This window comes from Lithobates pipiens, unplaced genomic scaffold, assembly GCF_037356315.1.
Source record: "Lithobates pipiens isolate NorthernLeopardFrog02 unplaced genomic scaffold, aLitPip1_a1.2 Scaffold_3, whole genome shotgun sequence".
NCBI lineage: Eukaryota > Metazoa > Chordata > Amphibia > Anura > Ranidae > Lithobates > Lithobates pipiens.
This window is the reverse complement of record NW_027507790.1, coordinates 206,508,732-206,524,058: the sequence shown is the minus strand read 5'-3', so window position 1 is coordinate 206,524,058 and position 15,327 is coordinate 206,508,732. Positions and strand designations below refer to the sequence as shown.

At 51.3% G+C, this 15,327-nt stretch overlaps 21 non-coding genes across 21 annotated transcripts; all 21 read left to right on the top strand.

The window, feature by feature from the left end:
* Window positions 1-338: 338 nt before the first annotated feature.
* LOC143941676 (U1 spliceosomal RNA) lies at window positions 339-502 on the top strand. Its single transcript, XR_013264357.1, has one exon. It is a non-coding gene; the product is annotated as a U1 spliceosomal RNA (small nuclear RNA).
* Window positions 503-1,075: 573 nt separating this feature from the next.
* LOC143941713 (U1 spliceosomal RNA) lies at window positions 1,076-1,239 on the top strand. Its single transcript, XR_013264393.1, has one exon. It is a non-coding gene; the product is annotated as a U1 spliceosomal RNA (small nuclear RNA).
* Window positions 1,240-1,803: 564 nt separating this feature from the next.
* LOC143941553 (U1 spliceosomal RNA) lies at window positions 1,804-1,967 on the top strand. The gene has a single exon (XR_013264240.1). It is a non-coding gene; the product is annotated as a U1 spliceosomal RNA (small nuclear RNA).
* Window positions 1,968-2,540: 573 nt separating this feature from the next.
* LOC143941675 (U1 spliceosomal RNA) lies at window positions 2,541-2,704 on the top strand. The gene has a single exon (XR_013264356.1). It is a non-coding gene; the product is annotated as a U1 spliceosomal RNA (small nuclear RNA).
* A 573-nt stretch (window positions 2,705-3,277) lies between these two features.
* Window positions 3,278-3,441, top strand: LOC143941727 (U1 spliceosomal RNA). Its single transcript, XR_013264406.1, has one exon. It is a non-coding gene; the product is annotated as a U1 spliceosomal RNA (small nuclear RNA).
* Window positions 3,442-4,005: 564 nt separating this feature from the next.
* Window positions 4,006-4,169, top strand: LOC143941674 (U1 spliceosomal RNA). The gene has a single exon (XR_013264355.1). It is a non-coding gene; the product is annotated as a U1 spliceosomal RNA (small nuclear RNA).
* A 573-nt stretch (window positions 4,170-4,742) lies between these two features.
* LOC143941682 (U1 spliceosomal RNA) lies at window positions 4,743-4,906 on the top strand. The gene has a single exon (XR_013264363.1). It is a non-coding gene; the product is annotated as a U1 spliceosomal RNA (small nuclear RNA).
* Window positions 4,907-5,472: 566 nt separating this feature from the next.
* LOC143941673 (U1 spliceosomal RNA) lies at window positions 5,473-5,636 on the top strand. The gene has a single exon (XR_013264354.1). It is a non-coding gene; the product is annotated as a U1 spliceosomal RNA (small nuclear RNA).
* Window positions 5,637-6,202: 566 nt separating this feature from the next.
* LOC143941671 (U1 spliceosomal RNA) lies at window positions 6,203-6,366 on the top strand. The gene has a single exon (XR_013264353.1). It is a non-coding gene; the product is annotated as a U1 spliceosomal RNA (small nuclear RNA).
* Window positions 6,367-6,939: 573 nt separating this feature from the next.
* LOC143941717 (U1 spliceosomal RNA) lies at window positions 6,940-7,103 on the top strand. The gene has a single exon (XR_013264396.1). It is a non-coding gene; the product is annotated as a U1 spliceosomal RNA (small nuclear RNA).
* Window positions 7,104-7,667: 564 nt separating this feature from the next.
* On the top strand, window positions 7,668-7,831 carry LOC143941552 (U1 spliceosomal RNA). The gene has a single exon (XR_013264239.1). It is a non-coding gene; the product is annotated as a U1 spliceosomal RNA (small nuclear RNA).
* Window positions 7,832-8,404: 573 nt separating this feature from the next.
* LOC143941670 (U1 spliceosomal RNA) lies at window positions 8,405-8,568 on the top strand. The gene has a single exon (XR_013264352.1). It is a non-coding gene; the product is annotated as a U1 spliceosomal RNA (small nuclear RNA).
* A 573-nt stretch (window positions 8,569-9,141) lies between these two features.
* Window positions 9,142-9,305, top strand: LOC143941724 (U1 spliceosomal RNA). Its single transcript, XR_013264404.1, has one exon. It is a non-coding gene; the product is annotated as a U1 spliceosomal RNA (small nuclear RNA).
* Window positions 9,306-9,869: 564 nt separating this feature from the next.
* Window positions 9,870-10,033, top strand: LOC143941669 (U1 spliceosomal RNA). The gene has a single exon (XR_013264351.1). It is a non-coding gene; the product is annotated as a U1 spliceosomal RNA (small nuclear RNA).
* A 573-nt stretch (window positions 10,034-10,606) lies between these two features.
* LOC143941725 (U1 spliceosomal RNA) lies at window positions 10,607-10,770 on the top strand. Its single transcript, XR_013264405.1, has one exon. It is a non-coding gene; the product is annotated as a U1 spliceosomal RNA (small nuclear RNA).
* Window positions 10,771-11,334: 564 nt separating this feature from the next.
* Window positions 11,335-11,498, top strand: LOC143941668 (U1 spliceosomal RNA). Its single transcript, XR_013264350.1, has one exon. It is a non-coding gene; the product is annotated as a U1 spliceosomal RNA (small nuclear RNA).
* Window positions 11,499-12,071: 573 nt separating this feature from the next.
* On the top strand, window positions 12,072-12,235 carry LOC143941681 (U1 spliceosomal RNA). Its single transcript, XR_013264362.1, has one exon. It is a non-coding gene; the product is annotated as a U1 spliceosomal RNA (small nuclear RNA).
* Window positions 12,236-12,801: 566 nt separating this feature from the next.
* On the top strand, window positions 12,802-12,965 carry LOC143941667 (U1 spliceosomal RNA). Its single transcript, XR_013264349.1, has one exon. It is a non-coding gene; the product is annotated as a U1 spliceosomal RNA (small nuclear RNA).
* A 566-nt stretch (window positions 12,966-13,531) lies between these two features.
* Window positions 13,532-13,695, top strand: LOC143941666 (U1 spliceosomal RNA). Its single transcript, XR_013264347.1, has one exon. It is a non-coding gene; the product is annotated as a U1 spliceosomal RNA (small nuclear RNA).
* Window positions 13,696-14,268: 573 nt separating this feature from the next.
* On the top strand, window positions 14,269-14,432 carry LOC143941716 (U1 spliceosomal RNA). Its single transcript, XR_013264395.1, has one exon. It is a non-coding gene; the product is annotated as a U1 spliceosomal RNA (small nuclear RNA).
* Window positions 14,433-14,996: 564 nt separating this feature from the next.
* LOC143941550 (U1 spliceosomal RNA) lies at window positions 14,997-15,160 on the top strand. Its single transcript, XR_013264238.1, has one exon. It is a non-coding gene; the product is annotated as a U1 spliceosomal RNA (small nuclear RNA).
* The last annotated feature ends 167 nt before the right edge of the window (window positions 15,161-15,327 follow it).

Below are 15,327 nucleotides of genomic sequence, written 5' to 3'. Positions count from 1 at the left end.
GCTCTACGCGACGGGACAACAGGCCTCGTTTCACAAGTGGAAGCTGCGTTGTGCCTGGATGCTTCGTTGCCGCCCCTCTATGCAAATATATATGTGCTGCTGTAGCGTAGAATGAGAGACTGCTGGATACCCTTGCATGCATGAAGACATTTCAGAGGCTTCCTGGGTGGGCTACCAAAACGAAACCAATAGGCCTGACTGTTGACAGGGATGGTGTGCCTTGCTGATGGAATAGCTCCGATTGAAGCTAGTTTTCCAGCAGGCACCCAGAAAGCCCCTCCGTAACCTGGTGGAGGCGTACCCCTGACCGGGGGGTGCTAGAGTGACGATTCCAACTCATACTTACCTGGCAGGGGAGACACCATGATCACGAAGGTGGTTCTCCCAGGGCGAGGCTCGGCCATTGCACTCCGGCTGTGCTGACCCCTGCGATTTCCTCAAATGCAGGAAACTCGACTGCATAATTTGTGGTAGTGGGGGACTGCGTTCGCGCTTTCCCCTGATTATTCCTAGTTCAAAGACAGACAGCTTAACAGAAGAAACAGCCTTTGTCGTGTTGTTTTTTTTGTTTTTGTTTTTTGACCAGGTTTCCTCTAGCACCTGTTCCTTTCTCAGGTATGCAGTGGTGTTGTTGTTTCAATGCTAGTACACTGTGCAGGCCTTCTACCATGGTTCAGCGCGTCAGCCACTCACTTGTCCTGATTCGACCCATATCTGGATGATGCATGCTTTCCATAGCTCTACGCGACGGGACAACAGGCCTCGTTTCACAAGTGGAAGCTGCGTTGTGCCTGGATGCTTCGTTGCCGCCCCTCTATGCAAATATATATGTGCTGCTGTAGCGTAGAATGAGAGACTGCTGGATACCCTTGCATGCATGAAGACATTTCAGAGGCTTCCTGGGTGGGCTACCAAAACGAAACCAATAGGCCTGACTGTTGACAGGGATGGTGTGCCTTGCTGATGGAATAGCTCCGATTGAAGCTAGTTTTCCAGCAGGCACCCAGAAAGCCCCTCCGTAACCTGGTGGAGGCGTACCCCTGACCGGGGGGTGCTAGAGTGACGATTCCAACTCATACTTACCTGGCAGGGGAGACACCATGATCATGAAGGTGGTTCTCCCAGGGCGAGGCTCGGCCATTGCACTCCGGCTGTGCTGACCCCTGCGATTTCCTCAAATGCAGGAAACTCGACTGCATAATTTGTGGTAGTGGGAGACTGTGTTCGCGCTTTCCCCTGATTATTCCTAGTTCAAAGACAGACAGCTTAACAGAAGAAACAGCCTTTGTCGTGTTGTTTTTGTTTTTTGACCAGGTTTCCTCTAGCACCTGTTCCTTTCTCAGGTATGCAGTGGTGTTGTTGTTTCAATGCTAGTACACTGTGCAGGCCTTCTACCATGGTTCAGCGCGTCAGCCACTCACTTGTCCTGATTCGACCCATATCTGGATGATGCATGCTTTCCATAGCTCTACGCGACGGGACAACAGGCCTCGTTTCACAAGTGGAAGCTGCGTTGTGCCTGGATGCTTCGTTGCCGCCCCTCTATGCAAATATATATGTGCTGCTGTAGCGTAGAATGAGAGACTGCTGGATACCCTTGCATGCATGAAGACATTTCAGAGGCTTCCTGGGTGGGCTACCAAAACGAAACCAATAGGCCTGACTGTTGACAGGGATGGTGTGCCTTGCTGATGGAATAGCTCCGATTGAAGCTAGTTTTCCAGCAGGCACCCAGAAAGCCCCTCCGTAACCTGGTGGAGGCGTACCCCTGACCGGGGGGTGCTAGAGTGACGATTCCAACTCATACTTACCTGGCAGGGGAGACACCATGATCACGAAGGTGGTTCTCCCAGGGTGAGGCTCGGCCATTGCACTCCGGCTGTGCTGACCCCTGCGATTTCCTCAAATGCAGGAAACTCGACTGCATAATTTGTGGTAGTGGGGGACTGCGTTCGCGCTTTCCCCTGATTATTCCTAGTTCAAAGACAGACAGCTTAACAGAAGAAACAGCCTTTGTCGTGTTGTTTTTTTTGTTTTTGTTTTTTGACCAGGTTTCCTCTAGCACCTGTTCCTTTCTCAGGTATGCAGTGGTGTTGTTGTTTCAATGCTAGTACACTGTGCAGGCCTTCTACCATGGTTCAGCGCGTCAGCCACTCACTTGTCCTGATTCGACCCATATCTGGATGATGCATGCTTTCCATAGCTCTACGCGACGGGACAACAGGCCTCGTTTCACAAGTGGAAGCTGCGTTGTGCCTGGATGCTTCGTTGCCGCCCCTCTATGCAAATATATATGTGCTGCTGTAGCGTAGAATGAGAGACTGCTGGATACCCTTGCATGCATGAAGACATTTCAGAGGCTTCCTGGGTGGGCTACCAAAACGAAACCAATAGGCCTGACTGTTGACAGGGATGGTGTGCCTTGCTGATGGAATAGCTCCGATTGAAGCTAGTTTTCCAGCAGGCACCCAGAAAGCCCCTCCGTAACCTGGTGGAGGCGTACCCCTGACCGGGGGGTGCTAGAGTGACGATTCCAACTCATACTTACCTGGCAGGGGAGACACCATGATCACGAAGGTGGTTCTCCCAGGGCGAGGCTCGGCCATTGCACTCCGGCTGTGCTGACCCCTGCGATTTCCTCAAATGCAGGAAACTCGACTGCATAATTTGTGGTAGTGGGGGACTGCGTTCGCGCTTTCCCCTGATTATTCCTAGTTCAAAGACAGACAGCTTAACAGAAGAAACAGCCTTTGTCGTGTTGTTTTTTTTGTTTTTGTTTTTTGACCAGGTTTCCTCTAGCACCTGTTCCTTTCTCAGGTATGCAGTGGTGTTGTTGTTTCAATGCTAGTACACTGTGCAGGCCTTCTACCATGGTTCAGCGCGTCAGCCACTCACTTGTACTGATTCGACCCATATCTGGATGATGCATGCTTTCCATAGCTCTACGCGACGGGACAACAGGCCTCGTTTCACAAGTGGAAGCTGCGTTGTGCCTGGATGCTTCGTTGCCGCCCCTCTATGCAAATATATATGTGCTGCTGTAGCGTAGAATGAGAGACTGCTGGATACCCTTGCATGCATGAAGACATTTCAGAGGCTTCCTGGGTGGGCTACCAAAACGAAACCAATAGGCCTGACTGTTGACAGGGATGGTGTGCCTAGCTGATGGAATAGCTCCGATTGAAGCTAGTTTTCCAGCAGGCACCCAGAAAGCCCCTCCGTAACCTGGTGGAGGCGTACCCCTGACCGGGGGGTGCTAGAGTGACGATTCCAACTCATACTTACCTGGCAGGGGGGACACCATGATCACGAAGGTGGTTCTCCCAGGGCGAGGCTCGGCCATTGCACTCCGGCTGTGCTGACCCCTGCGATTTCCTCAAATGCAGGAAACTTGACTGCATAATTTGTGGTAGTGGGAGACTGTGTTCGTGCTTTCCCCTGATTATTCCTAGTTCAAAGACAGACAGCTTAACAGAAGAAACAGCCTTTGTCGTGTTGTTTTTGTTTTTTGACCAGGTTTCCTCTAGCACCTGTTCCTTTCTCAGGTATGCAGTGGTGTTGTTGTTTCAATGCTAGTACACTGTGCAGGCCTTCTACCATGGTTCAGCGCGTCAGCCACTCACTTGTCCTGATTCGACCCATATCTGGATGATGCATGCTTTCCATAGCTCTACGCGACGGGACAACAGGCCTCGTTTCACAAGTGGAAGCTGCGTTGTGCCTGGATGCTTCGTTGCCGCCCCTCTATGCAAATATATATGTGCTGCTGTAGCGTAGAATGAGAGACTGCTGGATACCCTTGCATGCATGAAGACATTTCAGAGGCTTCCTGGGTGGGCTACCAAAACGAAACCAATAGGCCTGACTGTTGACAGGGATGGTGTGCCTTGCTGATGGAATAGCTCCGATTGAAGCTAGTTTTCCAGCAGGCACCCAGAAAGCCCCTCCGTAACCTGGTGGAGGCGTACCCCTGACCGGGGGGTGCTAGAGTGACGATTCCAACTCATACTTACCTGGCAGGGGAGACACCATGATCACGAAGGTGGTTCTCCCAGGGCGAGGCTCGGCCATTGCACTCCGGCTGTGCTGACCCCTGCGATTTCCTCAAATGCAGGAAACTCGACTGCATAATTTGTGGTAGTGGGGGACTGCGTTCGCGCTTTCCCCTGATTATTCCTAGTTCAAAGACAGACAGCTTAACAGAAGAAACAGCCTTTGTCGTGTTGTTTTTTTTGTTTTTGTTTTTTGACCAGGTTTCCTCTAGCACCTGTTCCTTTCTCAGGTATGCAGTGGTGTTGTTGTTTCAATGCTAGTACACTGTGCAGGCCTTCTACCATGGTTCAGCGCGTCAGCCACTCACTTGTCCTGATTCGACCCATATCTGGATGATGCATGCTTTCCATAGCTCTACGCGACGGGACAACAGGCCTCGTTTCACAAGTGGAAGCTGCGTTGTGCCTGGATGCTTCGTTGCCGCCCCTCTATGCAAATATATATGTGCTGCTGTAGCGTAGAATGAGAGACTGCTGGATACCCTTGCATGCATGAAGACATTTCAGAGGCTTCCTGGGTGGGCTACCAAAACGAAACCAATAGGCCTGACTGTTGACAGGGATGGTGTGCCTTGCTGATGGAATAGCTCCGATTGAAGCTAGTTTTCCAGCAGGCACCCAGAAAGCCCCTCCGTAACCTGGTGGAGGCGTACCCCTGACCGGGGGGTGCTAGAGTGACGATTCCAACTCATACTTACCTGGCAGGGGAGACACCATGATCACGAAGGTGGTTCTCCCAGGGCGAGGCTCGGCCATTGCACTCTGGCTGTGCTGACCCCTGCGATTTCCTCAAATGCAGGAAACTCGACTGCATAATTTGTGGTAGTGGGGGACTGCGTTCGCGCTTTCCCCTGATTATTCCTAGTTCAAAGACAGACAGCTTAACAGAAGAAACAGCCTTTGTCGTGTTGTTTTTTTGTTTTTTGACCAGGTTTCCTCTAGCACCTGTTCCTTTCTCAGGTATGCAGTGGTGTTGTTGTTTCAATGCTAGTACACTGTGCAGGCCTTCTACCATGGTTCAGCGCGTCAGCCACTCACTTGTCCTGATTCGACCCATATCTGGATGATGCATGCTTTCCATAGCTCTACGCGACGGGACAACAGGCCTCGTTTCACAAGTGGAAGCTGCGTTGTGCCTGGATGCTTCGTTGCCTCCCCTCTATGCAAATATATATGTGCTGCTGTAGCGTAGAATGAGAGACTGCTGGATACCCTTGCATGCATGAAGACATTTCAGAGGCTTCCTGGGTGGGCTACCAAAACGAAACCAATAGGCCTGACTGTTGACAGGGATGGTGTGCCTTGCTGATGGAATAGCTCCGATTGAAGCTAGTTTTCCAGCAGGCACCCAGAAAGCCCCTCCGTAACCTGGTGGAGGCGTACCCCTGACCGGGGGGTGCTAGAGTGACGATTCCAACTCATACTTACCTGGCAGGGGAGACACCATGATCACGAAGGTGGTTCTCCCAGGGCGAGGCTCGGCCATTGCACTCCGGCTGTGCTGACCCCTGCGATTTCCTCAAATGCAGGAAACTCGACTGCATAATTTGTGGTAGTGGGGGACTGCGTTCGCGCTTTCCCCTGATTATTCCTAGTTCAAAGACAGACAGCTTAACAGAAGAAACAGCCTTTGTCGTGTTGTTTTTTTGTTTTTTGACCAGGTTTCCTCTAGCACCTGTTCCTTTCTCAGGTATGCAGTGGTGTTGTTGTTTCAATGCTAGTACACTGTGCAGGCCTTCTACCATGGTTCAGCGCGTCAGCCACTCACTTGTCCTGATTCGACCCATATCTGGATGATGCATGCTTTCCATAGCTCTACGCGACGGGACAACAGGCCTCGTTTCACAAGTGGAAGCTGCGTTGTGCCTGGATGCTTCGTTGCCGCCCCTCTATGCAAATATATATGTGCTGCTGTAGCGTAGAATGAGAGACTGCTGGATACCCTTGCATGCATGAAGACATTTCAGAGGCTTCCTGGGTGGGCTACCAAAACGAAACCAATAGGCCTGACTGTTGACAGGGATGGTGTGCCTTGCTGATGGAATAGCTCCGATTGAAGCTAGTTTTCCAGCAGGCACCCAGAAAGCCCCTCCGTAACCTGGTGGAGGCGTACCCCTGACCGGGGGGTGCTAGAGTGACGATTCCAACTCATACTTACCTGGCAGGGGAGACACCATGATCACGAAGGTGGTTCTCCCAGGGCGAGGCTCGGCCATTGCACTCCGGCTGTGCTGACCCCTGCGATTTCCTCAAATGCAGGAAACTCGACTGCATAATTTGTGGTAGTGGGGGACTGCGTTCGCGCTTTCCCCTGATTATTCCTAGTTCAAAGACAGACAGCTTAACAGAAGAAACAGCCTTTGTCGTGTTGTTTTTTTTGTTTTTGTTTTTTGACCAGGTTTCCTCTAGCACCTGTTCCTTTCTCAGGTATGCAGTGGTGTTGTTGTTTCAATGCTAGTACACTGTGCAGGCCTTCTACCATGGTTCAGCGCGTCAGCCACTCACTTGTCCTGATTCGACCCATATCTGGATGATGCATGCTTTCCATAGCTCTACGCGACGGGACAACAGGCCTCGTTTCACAAGTGGAAGCTGCGTTGTGCCTGGATGCTTCGTTGCCGCCCCTCTATGCAAATATATATGTGCTGCTGTAGCGTAGAATGAGAGACTGCTGGATACCCTTGCATGCATGAAGACATTTCAGAGGCTTCCTGGGTGGGCTACCAAAACGAAACCAATAGGCCTGACTGTTGACAGGGATGGTGTGCCTTGCTGATGGAATAGCTCCGATTGAAGCTAGTTTTCCAGCAGGCACCCAGAAAGCCCCTCCGTAACCTGGTGGAGGCGTACCCCTGACCGGGGGGTGCTAGAGTGACGATTCCAACTCATACTTACCTGGCAGGGGAGACACCATGATCACGAAGGTGGTTCTCCCAGGGCGAGGCTCGGCCATTGCACTCCGGCTGTGCTGACCCCTGCGATTTCCTCAAATGCAGGAAACTCGACTGCATAATTTGTGGTAGTGGGAGACTGTGTTCGCGCTTTCCCCTGATTATTCCTAGTTCAAAGACAGACAGCTTAACAGAAGAAACAGCCTTTGTCGTGTTGTTTTTGTTTTTTGACCAGGTTTCCTCTAGCACCTGTTCCTTTCTCAGGTATGCAGTGGTGTTGTTGTTTCAATGCTAGTACACTGTGCAGGCCTTCTACCATGGTTCAGCGCGTCAGCCACTCACTTGTCCTGATTCGACCCATATCTGGATGATGCATGCTTTCCATAGCTCTACGCGACGGGACAACAGGCCTCGTTTCACAAGTGGAAGCTGCGTTGTGCCTGGATGCTTCGTTGCCGCCCCTCTATGCAAATATATATGTGCTGCTGTAGCGTAGAATGAGAGACTGCTGGATACCCTTGCATGCATGAAGACATTTCAGAGGCTTCCTGGGTGGGCTACCAAAACGAAACCAATAGGCCTGACTGTTGACAGGGATGGTGTGCCTTGCTGATGGAATAGCTCCGATTGAAGCTAGTTTTCCAGCAGGCACCCAGAAAGCCCCTCCGTAACCTGGTGGAGGCGTACCCCTGACCGGGGGGTGCTAGAGTGACGATTCCAACTCATACTTACCTGGCAGGGGAGACACCATGATCACGAAGGTGGTTCTCCCAGGGTGAGGCTCGGCCATTGCACTCCGGCTGTGCTGACCCCTGCGATTTCCTCAAATGCAGGAAACTCGACTGCATAATTTGTGGTAGTGGGGGACTGCGTTCGCGCTTTCCCCTGATTATTCCTAGTTCAAAGACAGACAGCTTAACAGAAGAAACAGCCTTTGTCGTGTTGTTTTTTTTGTTTTTGTTTTTTGACCAGGTTTCCTCTAGCACCTGTTCCTTTCTCAGGTATGCAGTGGTGTTGTTGTTTCAATGCTAGTACACTGTGCAGGCCTTCTACCATGGTTCAGCGCGTCAGCCACTCACTTGTCCTGATTCGACCCATATCTGGATGATGCATGCTTTCCATAGCTCTACGCGACGGGACAACAGGCCTCGTTTCACAAGTGGAAGCTGCGTTGTGCCTGGATGCTTCGTTGCCGCCCCTCTATGCAAATATATATGTGCTGCTGTAGCGTAGAATGAGAGACTGCTGGATACCCTTGCATGCATGAAGACATTTCAGAGGCTTCCTGGGTGGGCTACCAAAACGAAACCAATAGGCCTGACTGTTGACAGGGATGGTGTGCCTTGCTGATGGAATAGCTCCGATTGAAGCTAGTTTTCCAGCAGGCACCCAGAAAGCCCCTCCGTAACCTGGTGGAGGCGTACCCCTGACCGGGGGGTGCTAGAGTGACGATTCCAACTCATACTTACCTGGCAGGGGAGACACCATGATCACGAAGGTGGTTCTCCCAGGGCGAGGCTCGGCCATTGCACTCCGGCTGTGCTGACCCCTGCGATTTCCTCAAATGCAGGAAACTCGACTGCATAATTTGTGGTAGTGGGGGACTGCGTTCGCGCTTTCCCCTGATTATTCCTAGTTCAAAGACAGACAGCTTAACAGAAGAAACAGCCTTTGTCGTGTTGTTTTTTTTGTTTTTGTTTTTTGACCAGGTTTCCTCTAGCACCTGTTCCTTTCTCAGGTATGCAGTGGTGTTGTTGTTTCAATGCTAGTACACTGTGCAGGCCTTCTACCATGGTTCAGCGCGTCAGCCACTCACTTGTACTGATTCGACCCATATCTGGATGATGCATGCTTTCCATAGCTCTACGCGACGGGACAACAGGCCTCGTTTCACAAGTGGAAGCTGCGTTGTGCCTGGATGCTTCGTTGCCGCCCCTCTATGCAAATATATATGTGCTGCTGTAGCGTAGAATGAGAGACTGCTGGATACCCTTGCATGCATGAAGACATTTCAGAGGCTTCCTGGGTGGGCTACCAAAACGAAACCAATAGGCCTGACTGTTGACAGGGATGGTGTGCCTTGCTGATGGAATAGCTCCGATTGAAGCTAGTTTTCCAGCAGGCACCCAGAAAGCCCCTCCGTAACCTGGTGGAGGCGTACCCCTGACCGGGGGGTGCTAGAGTGACGATTCCAACTCATACTTACCTGGCAGGGGGGACACCATGATCACGAAGGTGGTTCTCCCAGGGCGAGGCTCGGCCATTGCACTCCGGCTGTGCTGACCCCTGCGATTTCCTCAAATGCAGGAAACTCGACTGCATAATTTGTGGTAGTGGGAGACTGTGTTCGTGCTTTCCCCTGATTATTCCTAGTTCAAAGACAGACAGCTTAACAGAAGAAACAGCCTTTGTCGTGTTGTTTTTGTTTTTTGACCAGGTTTCCTCTAGCACCTGTTCCTTTCTCAGGTATGCAGTGGTGTTGTTGTTTCAATGCTAGTACACTGTGCAGGCCTTCTACCATGGTTCAGCGCGTCAGCCACTCACTTGTCCTGATTCGACCCATATCTGGATGATGCATGCTTTCCATAGCTCTACGCGACGGGACAACAGGCCTCGTTTCACAAGTGGAAGCTGCGTTGTGCCTGGATGCTTCGTTGCCGCCCCTCTATGCAAATATATATGTGCTGCTGTAGCGTAGAATGAGAGACTGCTGGATACCCTTGCATGCATGAAGACATTTCAGAGGCTTCCTGGGTGGGCTACCAAAACGAAACCAATAGGCCTGACTGTTGACAGGGATGGTGTGCCTTGCTGATGGAATAGCTCCGATTGAAGCTAGTTTTCCAGCAGGCACCCAGAAAGCCCCTCCGTAACCTGGTGGAGGCGTACCCCTGACCGGGGGGTGCTAGAGTGACGATTCCAACTCATACTTACCTGGCAGGGGAGACACCATGATCACGAAGGTGGTTCTCCCAGGGCGAGGCTCGGCCATTGCACTCCGGCTGTGCTGACCCCTGCGATTTCCTCAAATGCAGGAAACTCGACTGCATAATTTGTGGTAGTGGGGGACTGCGTTCGCGCTTTCCCCTGATTATTCCTAGTTCAAAGACAGACAGCTTAACAGAAGAAACAGCCTTTGTCGTGTTGTTTTTTTTGTTTTTGTTTTTTGACCAGGTTTCCTCTAGCACCTGTTCCTTTCTCAGGTATGCAGTGGTGTTGTTGTTTCAATGCTAGTACACTGTGCAGGCCTTCTACCATGGTTCAGCGCGTCAGCCACTCACTTGTACTGATTCGACCCATATCTGGATGATGCATGCTTTCCATAGCTCTACGCGACGGGACAACAGGCCTCGTTTCACAAGTGGAAGCTGCGTTGTGCCTGGATGCTTCGTTGCCGCCCCTCTATGCAAATATATATGTGCTGCTGTAGCGTAGAATGAGAGACTGCTGGATACCCTTGCATGCATGAAGACATTTCAGAGGCTTCCTGGGTGGGCTACCAAAACGAAACCAATAGGCCTGACTGTTGACAGGGATGGTGTGCCTAGCTGATGGAATAGCTCCGATTGAAGCTAGTTTTCCAGCAGGCACCCAGAAAGCCCCTCCGTAACCTGGTGGAGGCGTACCCCTGACCGGGGGGTGCTAGAGTGACGATTCCAACTCATACTTACCTGGCAGGGGGGACACCATGATCACGAAGGTGGTTCTCCCAGGGCGAGGCTCGGCCATTGCACTCCGGCTGTGCTGACCCCTGCGATTTCCTCAAATGCAGGAAACTTGACTGCATAATTTGTGGTAGTGGGAGACTGTGTTCGTGCTTTCCCCTGATTATTCCTAGTTCAAAGACAGACAGCTTAACAGAAGAAACAGCCTTTGTCGTGTTGTTTTTGTTTTTTGACCAGGTTTCCTCTAGCACCTGTTCCTTTCTCAGGTATGCAGTGGTGTTGTTGTTTCAATGCTAGTACACTGTGCAGGCCTTCTACCATGGTTCAGCGCGTCAGCCACTCACTTGTCCTGATTCGACCCATATCTGGATGATGCATGCTTTCCATAGCTCTACGCGACGGGACAACAGGCCTCGTTTCACAAGTGGAAGCTGCGTTGTGCCTGGATGCTTCGTTGCCGCCCCTCTATGCAAATATATATGTGCTGCTGTAGCGTAGAATGAGAGACTGCTGGATACCCTTGCATGCATGAAGACATTTCAGAGGCTTCCTGGGTGGGCTACCAAAACGAAACCAATAGGCCTGACTGTTGACAGGGATGGTGTGCCTTGCTGATGGAATAGCTCCGATTGAAGCTAGTTTTCCAGCAGGCACCCAGAAAGCCCCTCCGTAACCTGGTGGAGGCGTACCCCTGACCGGGGGGTGCTAGAGTGACGATTCCAACTCATACTTACCTGGCAGGGGAGACACCATGATCACGAAGGTGGTTCTCCCAGGGCGAGGCTCGGCCATTGCACTCCGGCTGTGCTGACCCCTGCGATTTCCTCAAATGCAGGAAACTCGACTGCATAATTTGTGGTAGTGGGGGACTGCGTTCGCGCTTTCCCCTGATTATTCCTAGTTCAAAGACAGACAGCTTAACAGAAGAAACAGCCTTTGTCGTGTTGTTTTTTTTGTTTTTGTTTTTTGACCAGGTTTCCTCTAGCACCTGTTCCTTTCTCAGGTATGCAGTGGTGTTGTTGTTTCAATGCTAGTACACTGTGCAGGCCTTCTACCATGGTTCAGCGCGTCAGCCACTCACTTGTCCTGATTCGACCCATATCTGGATGATGCATGCTTTCCATAGCTCTACGCGACGGGACAACAGGCCTCGTTTCACAAGTGGAAGCTGCGTTGTGCCTGGATGCTTCGTTGCCGCCCCTCTATGCAAATATATATGTGCTGCTGTAGCGTAGAATGAGAGACTGCTGGATACCCTTGCATGCATGAAGACATTTCAGAGGCTTCCTGGGTGGGCTACCAAAACGAAACCAATAGGCCTGACTGTTGACAGGGATGGTGTGCCTTGCTGATGGAATAGCTCCGATTGAAGCTAGTTTTCCAGCAGGCACCCAGAAAGCCCCTCCGTAACCTGGTGGAGGCGTACCCCTGACCGGGGGGTGCTAGAGTGACGATTCCAACTCATACTTACCTGGCAGGGGAGACACCATGATCACGAAGGTGGTTCTCCCAGGGCGAGGCTCGGCCATTGCACTCTGGCTGTGCTGACCCCTGCGATTTCCTCAAATGCAGGAAACTCGACTGCATAATTTGTGGTAGTGGGGGACTGCGTTCGCGCTTTCCCCTGATTATTCCTAGTTCAAAGACAGACAGCTTAACAGAAGAAACAGCCTTTGTCGTGTTGTTTTTTTGTTTTTTGACCAGGTTTCCTCTAGCACCTGTTCCTTTCTCAGGTATGCAGTGGTGTTGTTGTTTCAATGCTAGTACACTGTGCAGGCCTTCTACCATGGTTCAGCGCGTCAGCCACTCACTTGTCCTGATTCGACCCATATCTGGATGATGCATGCTTTCCATAGCTCTACGCGACGGGACAACAGGCCTCGTTTCACAAGTGGAAGCTGCGTTGTGCCTGGATGCTTCGTTGCCTCCCCTCTATGCAAATATATATGTGCTGCTGTAGCGTAGAATGAGAGACTGCTGGATACCCTTGCATGCATGAAGACATTTCAGAGGCTTCCTGGGTGGGCTACCAAAACGAAACCAATAGGCCTGACTGTTGACAGGGATGGTGTGCCTTGCTGATGGAATAGCTCCGATTGAAGCTAGTTTTCCAGCAGGCACCCAGAAAGCCCCTCCGTAACCTGGTGGAGGCGTACCCCTGACCGGGGGGTGCTAGAGTGACGATTCCAACTCATACTTACCTGGCAGGGGAGACACCATGATCACGAAGGTGGTTCTCCCAGGGCGAGGCTCGGCCATTGCACTCCGGCTGTGCTGACCCCTGCGATTTCCTCAAATGCAGGAAACTCGACTGCATAATTTGTGGTAGTGGGGGACTGCGTTCGCGCTTTCCCCTGATTATTCCTAGTTCAAAGACAGACAGCTTAACAGAAGAAACAGCCTTTGTCGTGTTGTTTTTTTGTTTTTTGACCAGGTTTCCTCTAGCACCTGTTCCTTTCTCAGGTATGCAGTGGTGTTGTTGTTTCAATGCTAGTACACTGTGCAGGCCTTCTACCATGGTTCAGCGCGTCAGCCACTCACTTGTCCTGATTCGACCCATATCTGGATGATGCATGCTTTCCATAGCTCTACGCGACGGGACAACAGGCCTCGTTTCACAAGTGGAAGCTGCGTTGTGCCTGGATGCTTCGTTGCCGCCCCTCTATGCAAATATATATGTGCTGCTGTAGCGTAGAATGAGAGACTGCTGGATACCCTTGCATGCATGAAGACATTTCAGAGGCTTCCTGGGTGGGCTACCAAAACGAAACCAATAGGCCTGACTGTTGACAGGGATGGTGTGCCTTGCTGATGGAATAGCTCCGATTGAAGCTAGTTTTCCAGCAGGCACCCAGAAAGCCCCTCCGTAACCTGGTGGAGGCGTACCCCTGACCGGGGGGTGCTAGAGTGACGATTCCAACTCATACTTACCTGGCAGGGGAGACACCATGATCACGAAGGTGGTTCTCCCAGGGCGAGGCTCGGCCATTGCACTCCGGCTGTGCTGACCCCTGCGATTTCCTCAAATGCAGGAAACTCGACTGCATAATTTGTGGTAGTGGGGGACTGCGTTCGCGCTTTCCCCTGATTATTCCTAGTTCAAAGACAGACAGCTTAACAGAAGAAACAGCCTTTGTCGTGTTGTTTTTTTTGTTTTTGTTTTTTGACCAGGTTTCCTCTAGCACCTGTTCCTTTCTCAGGTATGCAGTGGTGTTGTTGTTTCAATGCTAGTACACTGTGCAGGCCTTCTACCATGGTTCAGCGCGTCAGCCACTCACTTGTCCTGATTCGACCCATATCTGGATGATGCATGCTTTCCATAGCTCTACGCGACGGGACAACAGGCCTCGTTTCACAAGTGGAAGCTGCGTTGTGCCTGGATGCTTCGTTGCCGCCCCTCTATGCAAATATATATGTGCTGCTGTAGCGTAGAATGAGAGACTGCTGGATACCCTTGCATGCATGAAGACATTTCAGAGGCTTCCTGGGTGGGCTACCAAAACGAAACCAATAGGCCTGACTGTTGACAGGGATGGTGTGCCTTGCTGATGGAATAGCTCCGATTGAAGCTAGTTTTCCAGCAGGCACCCAGAAAGCCCCTCCGTAACCTGGTGGAGGCGTACCCCTGACCGGGGGGTGCTAGAGTGACGATTCCAACTCATACTTACCTGGCAGGGGAGACACCATGATCACGAAGGTGGTTCTCCCAGGGCGAGGCTCGGCCATTGCACTCCGGCTGTGCTGACCCCTGCGATTTCCTCAAATGCAGGAAACTCGACTGCATAATTTGTGGTAGTGGGAGACTGTGTTCGCGCTTTCCCCTGATTATTCCTAGTTCAAAGACAGACAGCTTAACAGAAGAAACAGCCTTTGTCGTGTTGTTTTTGTTTTTTGACCAGGTTTCCTCTAGCACCTGTTCCTTTCTCAGGTATGCAGTGGTGTTGTTGTTTCAATGCTAGTACACTGTGCAGGCCTTCTACCATGGTTCAGCGCGTCAGCCACTCACTTGTCCTGATTCGACCCATATCTGGATGATGCATGCTTTCCATAGCTCTACGCGACGGGACAACAGGCCTCGTTTCACAAGTGGAAGCTGCGTTGTGCCTGGATGCTTCGTTGCCGCCCCTCTATGCAAATATATATGTGCTGCTGTAGCGTAGAATGAGAGACTGCTGGATACCCTTGCATGCATGAAGACATTTCAGAGGCTTCCTGGGTGGGCTACCAAAACGAAACCAATAGGCCTGACTGTTGACAGGGATGGTGTGCCTTGCTGATGGAATAGCTCCGATTGAAGCTAGTTTTCCAGCAGGCACCCAGAAAGCCCCTCCGTAACCTGGTGGAGGCGTACCCCTGACCGGGGGGTGCTAGAGTGACGATTCCAACTCATACTTACCTGGCAGGGGAGACACCATGATCACGAAGGTGGTTCTCCCAGGGTGAGGCTCGGCCATTGCACTCCGGCTGTGCTGACCCCTGCGATTTCCTCAAATGCAGGAAACTCGACTGCATAATTTGTGGTAGTGGGGGACTGCGTTCGCGCTTTCCCCTGATTATTCCTAGTTCAAAGACAGACAGCTTAACAGAAGAAACAGCCTTTGTCGTGTTGTTTTTTTTGTTTTTGTTTTTTGACCAGGTTTCCTCTAGCACCTGTTCCTTTCTCAGGTATGCAGTGGTGTTGTTGTTTCAATGCTAGTACACTGTGCAGGCCTTCTACCA